This window comes from Aegilops tauschii, chromosome 5, assembly GCF_002575655.3.
Source record: "Aegilops tauschii subsp. strangulata cultivar AL8/78 chromosome 5, Aet v6.0, whole genome shotgun sequence".
Classification (NCBI taxonomy): domain Eukaryota; kingdom Viridiplantae; phylum Streptophyta; class Magnoliopsida; order Poales; family Poaceae; genus Aegilops; species Aegilops tauschii.
Window position 1 is genome coordinate 398,374,990 of NC_053039.3, and position 14,886 is coordinate 398,389,875.

Here is a 14,886-nt window from a genome sequence, read left to right on the forward strand (position 1 = left end):
GAAACTCGTGAGTTTGTTCGTGTGAAGAGAGTGTTGTAGAAACAGGATTGCACATAGCATAGCTAATCACACTAGAGGAGAGAACATAACATTTGGCTTTCTCTTTTTCTATACCTCTCGAACCACTTAAACTTTCGTGCTGAACAAACATCCTCTTGAGTGTAAGAATTAGTTGGTATAATAGGGTGAGGGGTGGTTCCACCTTATACTTATCCTCCATCCATATTCGACAAAATTAGATTTACCTATAAAAAGTGACCGACTGTTTTACTTGATTGCATTTCCCACGCCTTAATTGTGCCAGCTGTCTCCTCGACCGCACATGTGTCGCTCTCCTTATGAAGCCTCACGCCCATCTTCACATGGTTCATGCGTAGCAAGTAGGAAACACTTTAAGCAGGGTTAGCGACGAGACCACTTTGCGCTATCCTCATTGGTAAAAAGGAATTGGTGACAATCACCCCCTGTATGTTGTCTCTTAACTATTTGTATTGTGATGTTGTACCTCATTTTGCTGGTTGTCGAGAATGTGCATGCATCTCAAGTTTGTTGTCTAGTTATGGAGAGGGAAGAGAAGGAGTGACAAAAAGGGAGAAAGGCTACACTAAATCAGTGAATTCGATGTTACAACACAGGGAAACAAGCTAAGATTCGTATTAGAGTAAGTACTGGGAGTGGTTTGAGATATTTTAGATGGAAAGAACATAATTATAGGAGGGATGTTTGGACAACGCACATCTTTTTGGCTCCTGCCACCTTATTCTTGCACAAAAAGGAAAAAAAGGAAAATGCGCCCCTTTTCGAAACTGCAATGAGTATTTAGTTAAGCTTGCAAGATGTTTTCCTAGTTTTTGTGGATTGTAATTCTGTCGGAGTGCGATGTCGCTCTTGGTGCTCTCACAGGCTCCTCTCTCGATCGGTCGATCTGTGGGCACTTGGTGGCAGAGATTAAGAAACTTCCATAAGCTCGTAGGCTTGCTCTTGTGATAAAAAAGTTGTCAGAATAGGATTGCCCATATTCCATCTAACAACAACAAATCTGGTGATCACCGTGCCAGAATCTTTTTCTGGGCTAGTTATAGATACTCTTATTGCCATGGAATAAAATTGAGGCGGGGGGGGGGGGGGGTTGTGTCCTGCTCAGGAAGGCGAGGCGGCGATGACTCCATGAAGATGGAATAAGGTTCTCACCGTTTAGCCCCAGTCCCAACAGTGCATCCAGCGTCATCGGAGGACGTGTGGAGGTGTGTATCCTGCGGATCCCGTGATATCCAGTCAGTGTTTATCTTTGGTGCATGTGCTGATCGGGTCTACGTTTGTGTGTCTACAGGTTGGATCCTTCCGGTCTACGATTCTCTTCATCGATGATGGTTGTTGTTCTGTTGAACTCGTCCTTGGGGCCTTTAGCACAGCGACTTTCCGACTTTCTACTTCAACAAGGTTTATCAGGCTCCGCTGAGGGAAGGGCAATGACGACAACACGTCTTCGATTCGTTCCAAATCTTGTAGTCGTCGTTAGGTTATCTATGGACATGGATGTTTTATGAACTAGCCAGCAATTGTTGGTATTTCATTCATTTAGCAGAAGAGAACGACAAAGTGTTTGATCAAGCGATCAGTGAGGGGGTGAGATGAAAAAGGACATAAAAAAGGCCTAGATGCATGCCGATTTCTCACGGTACATGCCTGAAAGGGTGCTCTATGCATGTTGCTCCCACGATCCTCCATTGCTCCATGTCACTGCGGCATGCACGAATGATGTTCTCCTTGCTCAGTAGCTGTCCTCTGAACACATAGGCGTTCTTCTCCATCCAAATCCGCCAGCTGATGAGTGCGATCATGGATTTGGTGCCTTTCTGTTCAGCGGGTGTCGCAGTGGCGATGATCCTCTTGACCCTGTCCGTAGTCATTGAACCAGTACTCCAGGTAGCTGGGTGTAGGGCGGAGCAGCTGAACCAGGACGCCGTTGTGCACCACACTTGCTGCCCCATTGGGCAATCCTAGATTAGGTGCACCGAGCTCTCATGGTTGCGCATGTAGAGGGGCCAGAAGTTGTCGTTCGGCCAACCTCGGTGTTGCAGCCAGTCGTTGCACCATAGCCTGTTGAGGTGGAGCAACCAATGAAACATCTTGTGCTTGCCCCGCGCCCACACCTTCCAAATGAGGGCCTTGTTGGGGATCGTAGCAGAAATTAAAAAATTTCTACGCATCACCAAGATCAATCCATGGAGTCATCTAGCAACGAGAGAGAGGAGTGCATCTACATACCCTTGTAGATCGCGAGCGGAAGCGTTCAAGAGAACGGGGTTGATGGAGTCGTACTCGTCGTGATCCAACTCACCGATGATCCTAGCGCCGAACGGATGGCACCTCCGCGTTCAACACACGTACGGAGCAGCGACGTCTCCTCCTTCTTGATCCAGCAAGGGGGAAGGAGAGGTTGATGGAGATCCAGCAGCACGACGGCGTGGTGGTGGAAGTAGCGGGATCTCGGCAGGGCTTCGCCAAGCTCAGCGAGAGGGAGAGGTGTCACGGGAGGGAGAGGGAGGCGCAAGGGGCTGTGGTACGGCTGCCCTCCCTCCCCCCACTATATATAGGGGCCCTGGGGGGGCGCCGGCCCCTGGGAGATCCAATCTCCAAGGGGGGCGGCGGCCAAGGGGGTGGCTTCCCCCCCAAGCCAAGTGGGGCGCCCCCCCTAGGGTTTCCAACCCTAGGCGCAGGGGGAGGCCCAAGGGGGGCGCACCAGCCCACCAGGGGCTGGTTCCCCTCCTACTTCAGCCCATGGGGCCCTCCGGGATAGGTGGCCCCACCCGGTGGACCCCCGGGACCCTTCCGGTGGTCCCGGTACAATACCGGTGACCCCCGAAACTTTCCCGGTGGCCGAACCTGGACTTCCTATATATAATTCTTCACCTCCGGACCATTCCGGAACTCCTCGTGACGTCCGGGATCTCATCTGGGACTCCGAACAACTTTCAGATTTCCGCATACTAATATCTCTACAACCCTAGCGTCACCGAACCTTAAGTGTGTAGACCCTACGGGTTCGGGAGACATGCAGACATGACCGAGACGACTCTCCGGTCAATAACCAACAGCGGGATCTGGATACCCATGTTGGCTCCCACATGTTCCACGATGATCTCATCGGATGAACCACGATGTCGAGGATTCAATCAATCCCGTATACAATTCCCTTTGTCAATCGGTGCGTTACTTGCCCGAGATTCGATCATCGGTATCCCAATACCTTGTTCAATCTCGTTACCGGCAAGTCACTTTACTCGTACTGTAATGCATGATCCCGTGACCAACCACTTGGTCACTTTGAGCTCATTATGATGATGCATTACCGAGTGGGCCCAGAGATACCTCTCCGTCATACGGAGTGACAAATCCCAGTCTCGATCCGTGTCAACCCAACAGACACTTTCAGAGATACCTGTAGTGTACCTTTATAGTCACCCAGTTACGTTGTGACGTTTGGTACACCCAAAGCACTCCTACGGCATCCGGGAGTTACACGATCTCATGGTCTAAGGAAATGATACTTGACATTGGAAAAGCTCTAGCAAACGAACTACACGATCTTTGTGCTATGCTTAGGATTGGGTCTTGTCCATCACATCATTCTCCTAATGATGTGATCCCGTTATCAATGACATCCAATGTCCATAGTTAGGAAACCATGACTATCTGTTGATCAACGAGCTAGTCAACTAGAGGCTCACTAGGGACATGTTGTGGTCTATGTATTCACACATGTATTACGATTTCCGGATAACACAATTATAGCATGAACAATAGACAATTATCATGAACAAGGAAATATAATAATAACCATTTTATTATTGCCTCTAGGGCATATTTCCAACAGTCTCCCACTTGCACTAGATTCAATAATCTAGTTACATTGTGATGAATCGAACACCCATAGAGTTCTGGTGTTGATCATGTTTTGCTCTAGGGAGAGGTTTAGTCAACGGATCTGCTATATTCAGGTACGTATGTACTTTACAAATATCTATGTCTCCATTTTGAACACTTTCACGAATGGAGTTGAAGCGACGCTTGATATGCCTGGTCTTCCTGTGAAACCTGGGCTCCTTGGCAAGGGCAATAGCTCCAGTGTTGTCACAGAAGAGAGTCATCGGGCCCGACGCATTGGGAATAACTCCTAGGTCGGTAATGAACCCCTTCACCTAGATTGCTTCTTGTGCTGCCTCTGAGGCCGCCATGTATTCCGCTTCACATGTAGATCCCGCCACAACGCTTTGCTTGCAACTGCACCAGCTTACTACCCCACCATTCAAAATATACACGTATCCGGTTTGTGACTTAGAGTCATCCAGATCTGTGTCGAAGCTAGCATCGACGTAACCCTTTACGACGAGCTCTTCGTCACCTCCATAAACGAGAAACATATCCTTAGTCCTCTTCAGGTACTTCAGGATATTCTTGACCGCTATCCAGTGTTCCATGCCGGGATTACTTTGGTACCTTCCTACCAAACTTACGGCAAGGTTTACATCAGGTCTGGTACACAGCATGGCATACATAATAGACCCTATGGCCGAGGCATAGGGGATGACACTCATCTTTTCTCTATCTTCTGTCGTGGTCGGGCATTGAGCCGTGCTGAATTGCACACCTTGCAATACAGGCAAGAACCCCTTCTTGGACTGATCCATATTGAACTTCTTCAATATCTTGTCAAGGTACGTACTTTGTGAAAGACCAATGAGGCGTCTTGATCTATCTCTATAGATCTTGATGCCTAATATATAAGCAGCTTCTCCAAGGTACTTCATTGAAAAGCACTTGTTCAAGTAGGCCTTTATGCTTCCCAAGAATTCTATATCATTTCCCATCAACAGTATGTCATCACATATAATATGAGAAATGCTACAGAGCTCCCACTCACTTTCTTGTAAACATAGGCTTCTCCATAAGTCTGTGTAAACCCAAACGCTTTGATCATCTCATCAAATCGAATGTTCCAACTCCGAGATGCTTGCACCAGCCCATAGATGGAGTGCTGGAGCTTGCATACCTTGTTAGCATTCTTAGGATCGACAAAACCTTCCGGCTGCATCATATACAATTCTTCCTTAAGAAAGCCGTTAAGGAATGCCGTTTTGACGTCCAGTTGCCATATCTCATAATCATAGAATGCGGCAATTGCTAACATGATTCGGACGGACTTCAGCTTCGCTACGGGTGAGAAAGTCTCATCGTAGTCAACCCCTTGAACTTGTCGATAACCCTTAGCGACAAGTCGAGCCTTATAGATGGTCACATTACCATCCGCGTCTGTCTTCTTCTTAAAGATCCATTTATTTTCTATGGCTCGCCGATCATCGGGCAAGTCAGTCAAAGTCCATACTTTGTTTTCATACATGGATCCTATCTCGGATTGCATGGCTTCAAGCCATTTGTTGGAATCCGGGCCCGCCATCGCTTCTTCATAGTTCGAAGGTTCACCGTTGTCTAACAACATGATTTCCATGACAGGGTTGCCGTACCACTCTGGTGCGGAACGTGTCCTTGTGGACCTACGAAGTTCAGCAGTAACTTGATCTGAAGCCTCATGATCATCATCATTAACTTCCTCCCCAGTCGGTGCAGGCACCACAGGAACATCTTCCCGCGCTGCGCTACTTTCCGGTTCGGAAGGGGTGACTATCACCTCATCAAGTTCCACTTTCCTCCCACTCACTTCTTTCGAGAGAAACTCTTTCTCCAGAAAGGACCCGTTCTTGGAAACAAAGATCTTGCCTTCGGATCTGAGGTAGAAGGTATACCCAATGGTTTCCTTAGGGTATCCTATGAAGACGCATTTTTCCGACTTGGGTTCGAGCTTTTCAGGTTGAAGTTTCTTGACATAAGCATCGCATCCCCAAACTTTTAGAAACGACAGCTTAGGTTTCTTCCCAAACCATAATTCATACGGTGTTGTCTCAACGGATTTCGACGGAGCCCTATTTAAAGTGAATGCGGCAGTCTCTAAAGCATAGCCCCAAAATGAGAGCGGTAGATCGGTAAGAGACATCATAGATCGCACCATATCCAATAGAGTGCGATTACGACGTTTGGACACACCATTTCGCTGAGGTGTACCAGGCGGCGTGAATTGTGAAGCTATTCCACATTTCCTTAAGTGTGTGCCAAATTCGTGACTCAAATATTCCCCTCCACGATCTGATCGTAAGAATTTTATTTTCCTGTCACGTTGATTCTCAAACTCACTCTGAAATTCCTTGAACTTTTCAAAGGTCTCAGACTTGTGTTTCATTAGGTAGACATACCCATATCTACTCAAGTCATCAGTGAGAGTGTGAACATAACGATAGCCTCCGCGAGCCTCAACACTCATTGGACCGCACACATCAGTATGTATGCTTTCTAATAAGTTGGTTGTTCGCTCCATTGTTCCGGAGAACGGAGTCTTGGTCATTTTGCCCATGAGGCATGGTTCTCATGTGTCAAATGATTCATAATCGAGAGACTCTAAAAGTCCATCAGCATGGAGCTTCTTCATGCGCTTGACACCAATGTGACCAAGGCGGCAGTGCCACAAGTATGTGGGACTATCGTTATCAACTTTACATCTTTTGGTATTCACACTATGAATATGTGTAACATCACGTTCGAGATTCATTAAGAATAAACCATTGACCAGCGGGGCATGACCATAAAACATATCTCTCATATAAATAGAACAACCATTATTCTCAGATTTAAATGAGTAGCCATCTCGCATTAAACGAGATCCAGATACAATGTTCATGCTCAAAGCTGGCACTAAATAACAATTATTGAGGTTTAAAACTAATCCCGTAGGTAAATGTAGAGGTAGCGTGCCGACGGCGATCACATCGACCTTGGAACCATTCCCGACGCGCATCGTCACCTCGTCCTTTGCCAGTCTCCGTTTATTCCGCAGCTCCTGCTTTGAGTTACAAATATGAGCAACCGCACCGGTATCAAATACCCAGGAGCTACTACGAGTGTTGGTAAGGTACACATCAATAACATGTATATCACATATACCTTTGGTGTTGCCGGCCTTCTTGTCCGCTAAGTACTTGGGGCAGTTCCGCTTCCAGTGACCACTTCCCTTGCAATAAAAGCACTCAGTCTCAGGCTTGGGTCCATTCTTTGGCTTCTTCCCGGCAACTGGCTTACCGGGCGCGGCAACTCCCTTGCCGTCCTTCTTGAAGTTCTTCTTACCCTTGCCTTTCTTGAACTTAGTGGTTTTATTCACCATCAACATTTGATGTTCCTTTTTGATCTCCACCTCCGCTGATTTCAGCATTGAATATACCTCAGGAATGGTCTTTTCCATCCCCTGCATATTGAAGTTCATCACAAAGCTCTTGTATCTCGGTGGAAGCGACTGAAGGATTCTGTCAATGACCGCGTCATTCGGGAGATTAACTCCCAGCTGAGTCAAGCGGTTGTGTAACCCAGACATTTTGAGTATGTGCTCACTGACAGAACTATTTTCCTCCATCTTACAACTGAAGAACTTGTCGGAGACTTCATATCTCTCGACCCGGGCATGAGCTTGGAAAACCATTTTCAGCTCTTCGAACATCTCATATGCTCCGTGTTGCTCAAAACGCTTTTGGAGCCCCGGTTCTAAGCTGTAAAGCATGCCGCACTGAACGAGGGAGTAATCATCAGCACGCTGCTGCCAAGCGTTCATAACGTCTTGGTTCTCTGGGATGGGTGCGTCACCTAGCGGTGCTTCTAGGACATAATCTTTCTTGGCAACAATGAGGATGATCCTCAGGTTCCGGACCCAGTCCGTATAGTTGCTGCCATCATCTTTCAGTTTGGTTTTCTCTAGGAACGCGTTGAAGTTGAGGGCAACATTAGCATGGGCCATTTGATCTACAAGACATATTGTAAAGATTTTAGACTAAGTTCATGATAATTAAGTTCATCTAATCAAATTATTCAATGAACTCCCACTCAGATAGACATCCCTCTAGTCATCTAAGTGAAACATGATCCGAGTCAACTAGGCCGTGTCCAATCATCACGTGAGACGGACTAGTCAACATCGGTGAACATCTTCATGTTGATCGTATCTTCTATATGACTCATGCTCGACCTTTCGGTCTTCCGTGTTCCGAGGCCATGTCTGTACATGCTAGGCTCGTCAAGTCAACCTAAGTGTATTGCGTGTGTAAATCTGGCTTACACCCGTTGTATTCGAACGTTAGAATCTATCACACCCGATCATCACGTGGTGCTTCGAAACAACGAACCTTCGCAACGGTGCACAGTTAGGGGGAACACTTTCTTGAAATTATTGCGAGGGATCATCTTATTTAAGCTACCGTCGTTCTAAGCAAATAAGATGTAAAACATGATAAACATCACATGCAATCAAATAGTGACATGATATGGCCAATATCATTTTGCTCCTTTTGATCTCCATCTTCGGGGCGCCATGATCATCTTCGTCACCGGCATGACACCATGATCTCCATCATCGTGTCTTCATGAAGTTGTCACGCCAACGATTACTTCTACTTATATGGCTAACGTGTTGAGCAATAAAGAAAAGTAATTTACATGGCGTTGTTCAATGACACGCAGGTCATACAAGAATAAAGACAACTCCTATGGCTCCTGCCGGTTGTCATACTCATCGACATGCAAGTCGTGATTCCTATTACAAGAACATGATCAATCTCATACATCACATATATCATTCATCACATCCTTTTGGCCATATCACATCACACGGCATATGCTTCAAAAACAAGTTAGACATCCTCTAATTGTTGTTGCAAGTTTTTTTTACGTGGCTGCTATAGGTTTCTTAGCAAGAACGTTTCTTACCTACGCCAAAACCATAACGTGATATGCCAATTTCTATTTACCCTTCATAAGGACCCTTTTCATCGAATCCGTTCCGACTAAAGTGGGAGAGACAGACACCCGCTAGCCACCTTATGCAACTAGTGCATGTCAGTCAGTGGAACCTGTCACACGTAAGCGTACGTGTAAGGTCGGTCCGGGCCGCTTCATCCCATGATGCCGCCGAAACAAGATATGACTAGTAGTGGCAAGAAAATTGACAACATCTACGCCCACAACAAGTTTGTGTTCTACTCGTGCATAGAAACTACGCATAGACCTAGCTCTGATACCACTATTGGGGATCGTAGCAGAAATTAAAAATTTTCTACGCATCACCAAGATCAATCTATGGAGTCATCTAGCAACGAGAGAGAGGAGTGCATCTACATACCCTTGTAGATCGCGAGCGGAAGCGTTCAAGAGAACGGGGTTAATGGAGTCGTACTCGTCGTGATCCAAATCACCGATGATCCTAGTGCCGAACGGACGGCACCTCCGCGTTCAACACACGTACGGAGCAACGACGTCTCCTCCTTCTTGATCCAGCAAGGGGGAAGGAGAGGTTGATGGAGATCCAGCAGCACGACGGCGTGGTGGTGGAAGTAGCGGGATCTCGGCAGGGCTTCGCCAAGCTCAGCGAGAGGGCCGGGAGGGAGAGGGAGGCGCAAGGGGCTGTGGTACGGCTGCCCTCCCTCCCTCCACTATATATAGGGGCCCTGGGGGGCGCCGGCCCCTGGGAGATCCAATCTCCAAGGGGGGCGGCGGCCAAGGGGGGTGGCTTCCCCCCCAAGCCAAGTGGGGCGCCCCCCACCCCTAGGGTTTCCAACCCTAGGCACAGGGGGAGGCCCAAGGGGGGCGCACCAGCCCACCAGGGGCTGGTTCCCCTCCTACTTCAGCCCATGGGGCCCTCCGGGATAGGTGGCCCCACCCGGTGGACCCCCGGGACCCTTTCGGTGGTCTCGGTACAATACCGATGACCCCCGAAACTTTCCCGGTGGCCGAAACTGAACTTCCTATATATAATTCTTCACCTCCGGACCATTCCGGAACTCCTCGTGACGTCCGGGATCTCATCCGGGACTCCGAACAACTTTCAGATTTCCGCATACTAATATCTCTACAACCCTAGCGTCACCGAACCTTAAGTGTGTAGACCCTACGGGTTCGGGAGACATGCAGACATGACCGAGACGACTCTCCGGTCAATAACCAACAGCGGGATCTGGATACCCATGTTGGCTCCCACATGTTCCACGATGATCTCATCGGATGAACCACGATGTCGAGGATTCAATCAATCCCGTATACAATTCCCTTTGTCAATCGATACGTTACTTGCCCGAGATTCGATCGTCGGTATCCCAATACCTTGTTCAATCTCGTTACCGGCAAGTCACTTTACTCGTACTGTAATGCATGATCCCGTGACCAACCACTTGGTCACTTTGAGCTCATTATGATGATGCATTACCGAGTGGGCCCAGAGATACCTCTCCGTCATACGGAGTGACAAATCCCAGTCTCGATCCGTGTCAACCCAACAGACACTTTCAGAGATACCTGTAGTGTACCTTTATAGTCACCCAGTTACGTTGTGACGTTTGGTACACCCAAAGCACTCCTACGGCATCCGGGAGTTACACGATCTCATGGTCTAAGGAAATGATACTTGACATTGGAAAAGCTCTAGCAAACGAACTACACGATCTTTGTGCTATGCTTAGGATTGGGTCTTGTCCATCACATCATTCTCCTAATGATGTGATCCCGTTATCAATGACATCCAATGTCCATAGTCAGGAAACCATGACTATCTGTTGATCAACGAGCTAGTCAACTAGAGGCTCACTAGGGACATGTTGTGGTCTATGTATTCACACATGTATTACGATTTCCGGATAACACAATTATACCATGAACAATAGACAATTATCATGAACAAGGAAATATAATAATAACCATTTTATTATTGCCTCTAGGGCATATTTTCAACAGGCCTTGAAACAACAATCATTGCTCGCTTCGATTTGGGCTCTGTAGGCCGAGCCGGCGGAGTAGGTATGTCTTCGAAGGATCTCGCGAAATTTGGTCGGTGTTTGTATTCGATGGATCTAGTCTTTGTTCTGTGCCTACATGTTGGATCCTTTTGATCTACATTTCTCTTCATAGGTGACGGTTGTTGTTCTGATGTGCTTGTCCTTTGGGGCCTTGGCACGACGACTTCTCGGTTGTCTACTACAATAAAATTTGTCCGACTTTGGTGAGGGAGGGGTGAGGACAGCGGCGCGCCTTTGGCTCGCTCTAGTGCGTGTAGTCGTCGCCAGGTGGTCTACGGGCATGGATGCAAATTTTAGAGCTTCTTGTGTTCTTTGTACCGCCATTATGTTTAACGAGTAGAATGCAAGCTTTTTAAAAGGAAAAGTAATTTTTATTGCCATGGGATGATAAAACCAAAGGTCCCCTGTCGAAAAAAAAGCTTGCAAGAAGGTAAGCCTTCTAGAAACATGGTTGTCCGAGCAGAGGAGAGGCCCGTTAAGTAAAACTCCATCCCAGCCACAAAGGATCCTGGTCAACAGGGCGGAACCGAAACGGATGAGCGCCCGCTGTGTGGCGCGTGGTGCGTGGACGGGGTCCATGTGGCCATCCACCCATCCGGCCGTCCGTCCGCGGTTTCGCTGCCGTTTCCGTGTGCGTGCGTCAGCCGGAGAGGAGAAAACCCGGGGAAAAGAAACGAAAATCAAGGAAAAGATCGGGAGATCCAGCAGGAGCAGGAACAAGGATAGACAGATAGATAGATAGAGGAGGAGGTGGGCGAGTGGGGCGTCCCTATCCGTTTACAGTTAGCGCAGGCGCCCCGTCGCTGCCGCGCGGGCCCCACCCACGGGCGGACAGGATCAGGATAGGGATGAGGCTGCGCCTGAGCTGAGGTGGTTTGACACGTTCCCACCCGCGAGCGAGCGACCGCGTGGCCTGGACCATCGACCACACTGCACCAGCATGGACGGATGGATGGACGGATAGAGAGCAAGCAAATGCGACTCGCCTAGCTGGACAGCGACCCCCGGACGAGGTTGCTGCCGGTTCGGTCTCGCTCGTCTCGTCAATACCGCGGCCGTCTGGCGCGGTTTCGGATTTCGTTCTGGCAGCTGGGAATTGTGTTTTCGTTCCCAGTATTGCCCCTGCATCGCTGTGTGTGTGTGGCAGCTTTGTGGGCTGACGTGCCTCGCTGTTTAGGGGCAGTCTGGTCATTGGGGATGGGGAGCGGCTTTGGTTCGGAGGAGGGAAGGGGTTTTGAAACTAATCAAGGACTGTGTGGAGCTTTCCAACAGGACTGTGCTGCTTTTCTGTGACTGCGGCGTCGTCTGTCCAGACGGCCTCACTATATAACAATAATAATACTCCAATTTCAGTAGAAAAAAATCGCATACATACGGTACAGATACTCGGCCATCCGACGTTAACCTTGGATGTTGGTTTTGTTTTTTATTATCTTCACATTTGTATATCCGGCCAAGAGCTACGTACCTCCTCGGATGAGATCTCACCGACGGACGACCGACCGACGGTTGGGGTGGGTGGTCGTGGATAAACTTGCAAATCCAGCCACCACGTTCAAATCGATTTGTTTACTTACCGACAGTTGGAGCAGCATGCTTAGCCTCGATCCAGTTTTGACTAGCTGAGCATATGATATGCCCCTATCTAGCCAGCGATGGGCGGTATATGCGTAGAAATTCGGATAATCATGTCATGTGCGTGCCTCGACGATGTCCAGGACCAGGACCAGGAGGGGAGGTCGGCATGCATTTTCTGAGATATATAGCCTTGTGTGACCTGAGCTCCACTAAACAATAACTAGGCTGGCAATATCCCGGATCGAATTGAGATATACCCAGGCCGTACGGCCGTACGCGATTGGCCCATGTGGTGTCGAGATCAATTTATGCAACTTGCGTTCAGCCTATGGCGCCTCTCGGATGTGCGTGCCATGATGCCTTGTACTACTCGTACTCCTACCTCTCATTGCCGTTCCACGATGAAGTACGTCGCCGTGGCTTGTGGCCCTTGCGATCGGAGGTGTCGAACGGTTTGGGTTTCGGTTCATCCTGAGAAGTTTTCTGGCCAGCACCGAGCTTCTTCACTTTGGCTTTGATCTTGACCGTCCGTGATTGATCGAGGGAACGTGCGGTCCACGAGGCTCCCATGCAGTGAGTGCTTTTGTTGAGGAAAGGTAAGGCAAGGCAAGGCAGAATGATTCCCGTACTGGCGATGTATATCTGGCTAGCTATATCCTACTACGTGACTTTTTTTTCTTCTTCCGAAAAGCAGGATAACCATTGGGCTCTTGCATCGAGCTTTATTCAACGATGTTTGAAACACAAATACATGCATCAACACAAAGCCACATTTCCGACCATCAAAGTCGTTACACCTATGATGTGTCATGTAAATGGGTTATATGTGCACCACAGATTTGGAGGCTGAAATGCGGGACCTATTAGGTTGAATTCTACAAAAGACCTTGTCAACTTAGTCAACAAACAATTCTGACAGCAGTAGCCATGGATTGGCATCCAACGGTTGTCGTGCTTTTTCAACTTCCTCTTGCCGCTCAAACCAGCGTCGACATGACTGTCTGATCTTGCCTCCCGTTCGGCAGCGCTACATCGCCCGTCTCGCCGCCCCACCCTACTCTAAACCGCCGGCCAGACCATCCGTCCACCCCAACACACACCTCCTATTATTCTCCAACGCCGGCAGCCCCACCCTACACTCAAACAGTCAACCCTCGTACTCCCTCGACCTGAGACTCCATTGCCGCGTCTTTCCTTTCCGTGTCGTTCCTGTCCGAGGCCTCGCCATCATCCACCGTCCTACTGCGCCCGGGGACGGTGTGGTCAACGTGGTCAACAAACGAGAGCCAAGGAAAAAAGGACTACACATGAAGAGGCTGACAGTAGGGACACGACAGGTCCATGGCTGTACGAAAACAAGTGCCTCTTTATTACGAGCAAAAAATGCATCCTCATAATGGCTTATGATAGATGGGATCCACCATGTTGAAGCATACGTACTGCCTTATCTATCCAGTCGCAAATGTGTATGTACATACTGGTCTCTCTCCTACAATGAACCGTGGTCAAGTAAGTAGTGACACATGTCATACTTTGAAATTTGGCCGCGAACGTAGCAGGTCATGAAGTCCCGTCTAAATCGTGTACACATATGTGTAACCACGTTGCAGAAACACGAGGGAAGTACGCACCAGGTTGTTCATGTACCAGCCGACCGCACTCGGGTATATACATAAAATATGATATGCATATGAAAGATATGTTCATATCCTATTTGAAAGTTTTTGCATGTGATTTTTTTTTACTAGGCCAGCACGTAAGTGAATTGTCTCAAAGGAATCTTAAGTCTCACATTGAGTGAGAGCTCTCTTGTTCCATATAATCAAGAAAAGTAAGGGCACTTCAGTGTTCTTTGTTCCATGCAATTGGCCCATGGAGAGGGGTTTGGCTTGGTCCATGAGGGATGGGAAGAATGAGTTATTTGGGTTGCATCTTCCTTGTGGGCTCTTGTCTTTTGGCATGTCTTTGATTCTATATTTTGACTTCCTCTTTTATGCTTGCTATTCTTCATACACTGGAGTTTTTTGGCCTGCATGATGCGGAGAGAACACCGTCACAAGGAGCCAATTTTACTCCTCACAACAATCTTTAAGTACTAGTTATTGCGATGGATATTGAACATTTCCTATCTTCTACAACTAATGCCAAGGCTAGGTAGTACAATCTTCCAATCTTCTAAAACTAATGTCAAGGATAGGGGGCCAATCTTTTCAATCTTCAACAATTAATGGCACAAAAGGCTTGGTATTGAACTCAAATTTATTGTCGTGACACCTCAGTTTGAAGATATAGATGAAGACTCTCATAAGTGTGCACCTTCCAATATAAATATATGCCAAGATTAGTTCACACCCCATCCAAGTGTTATCAA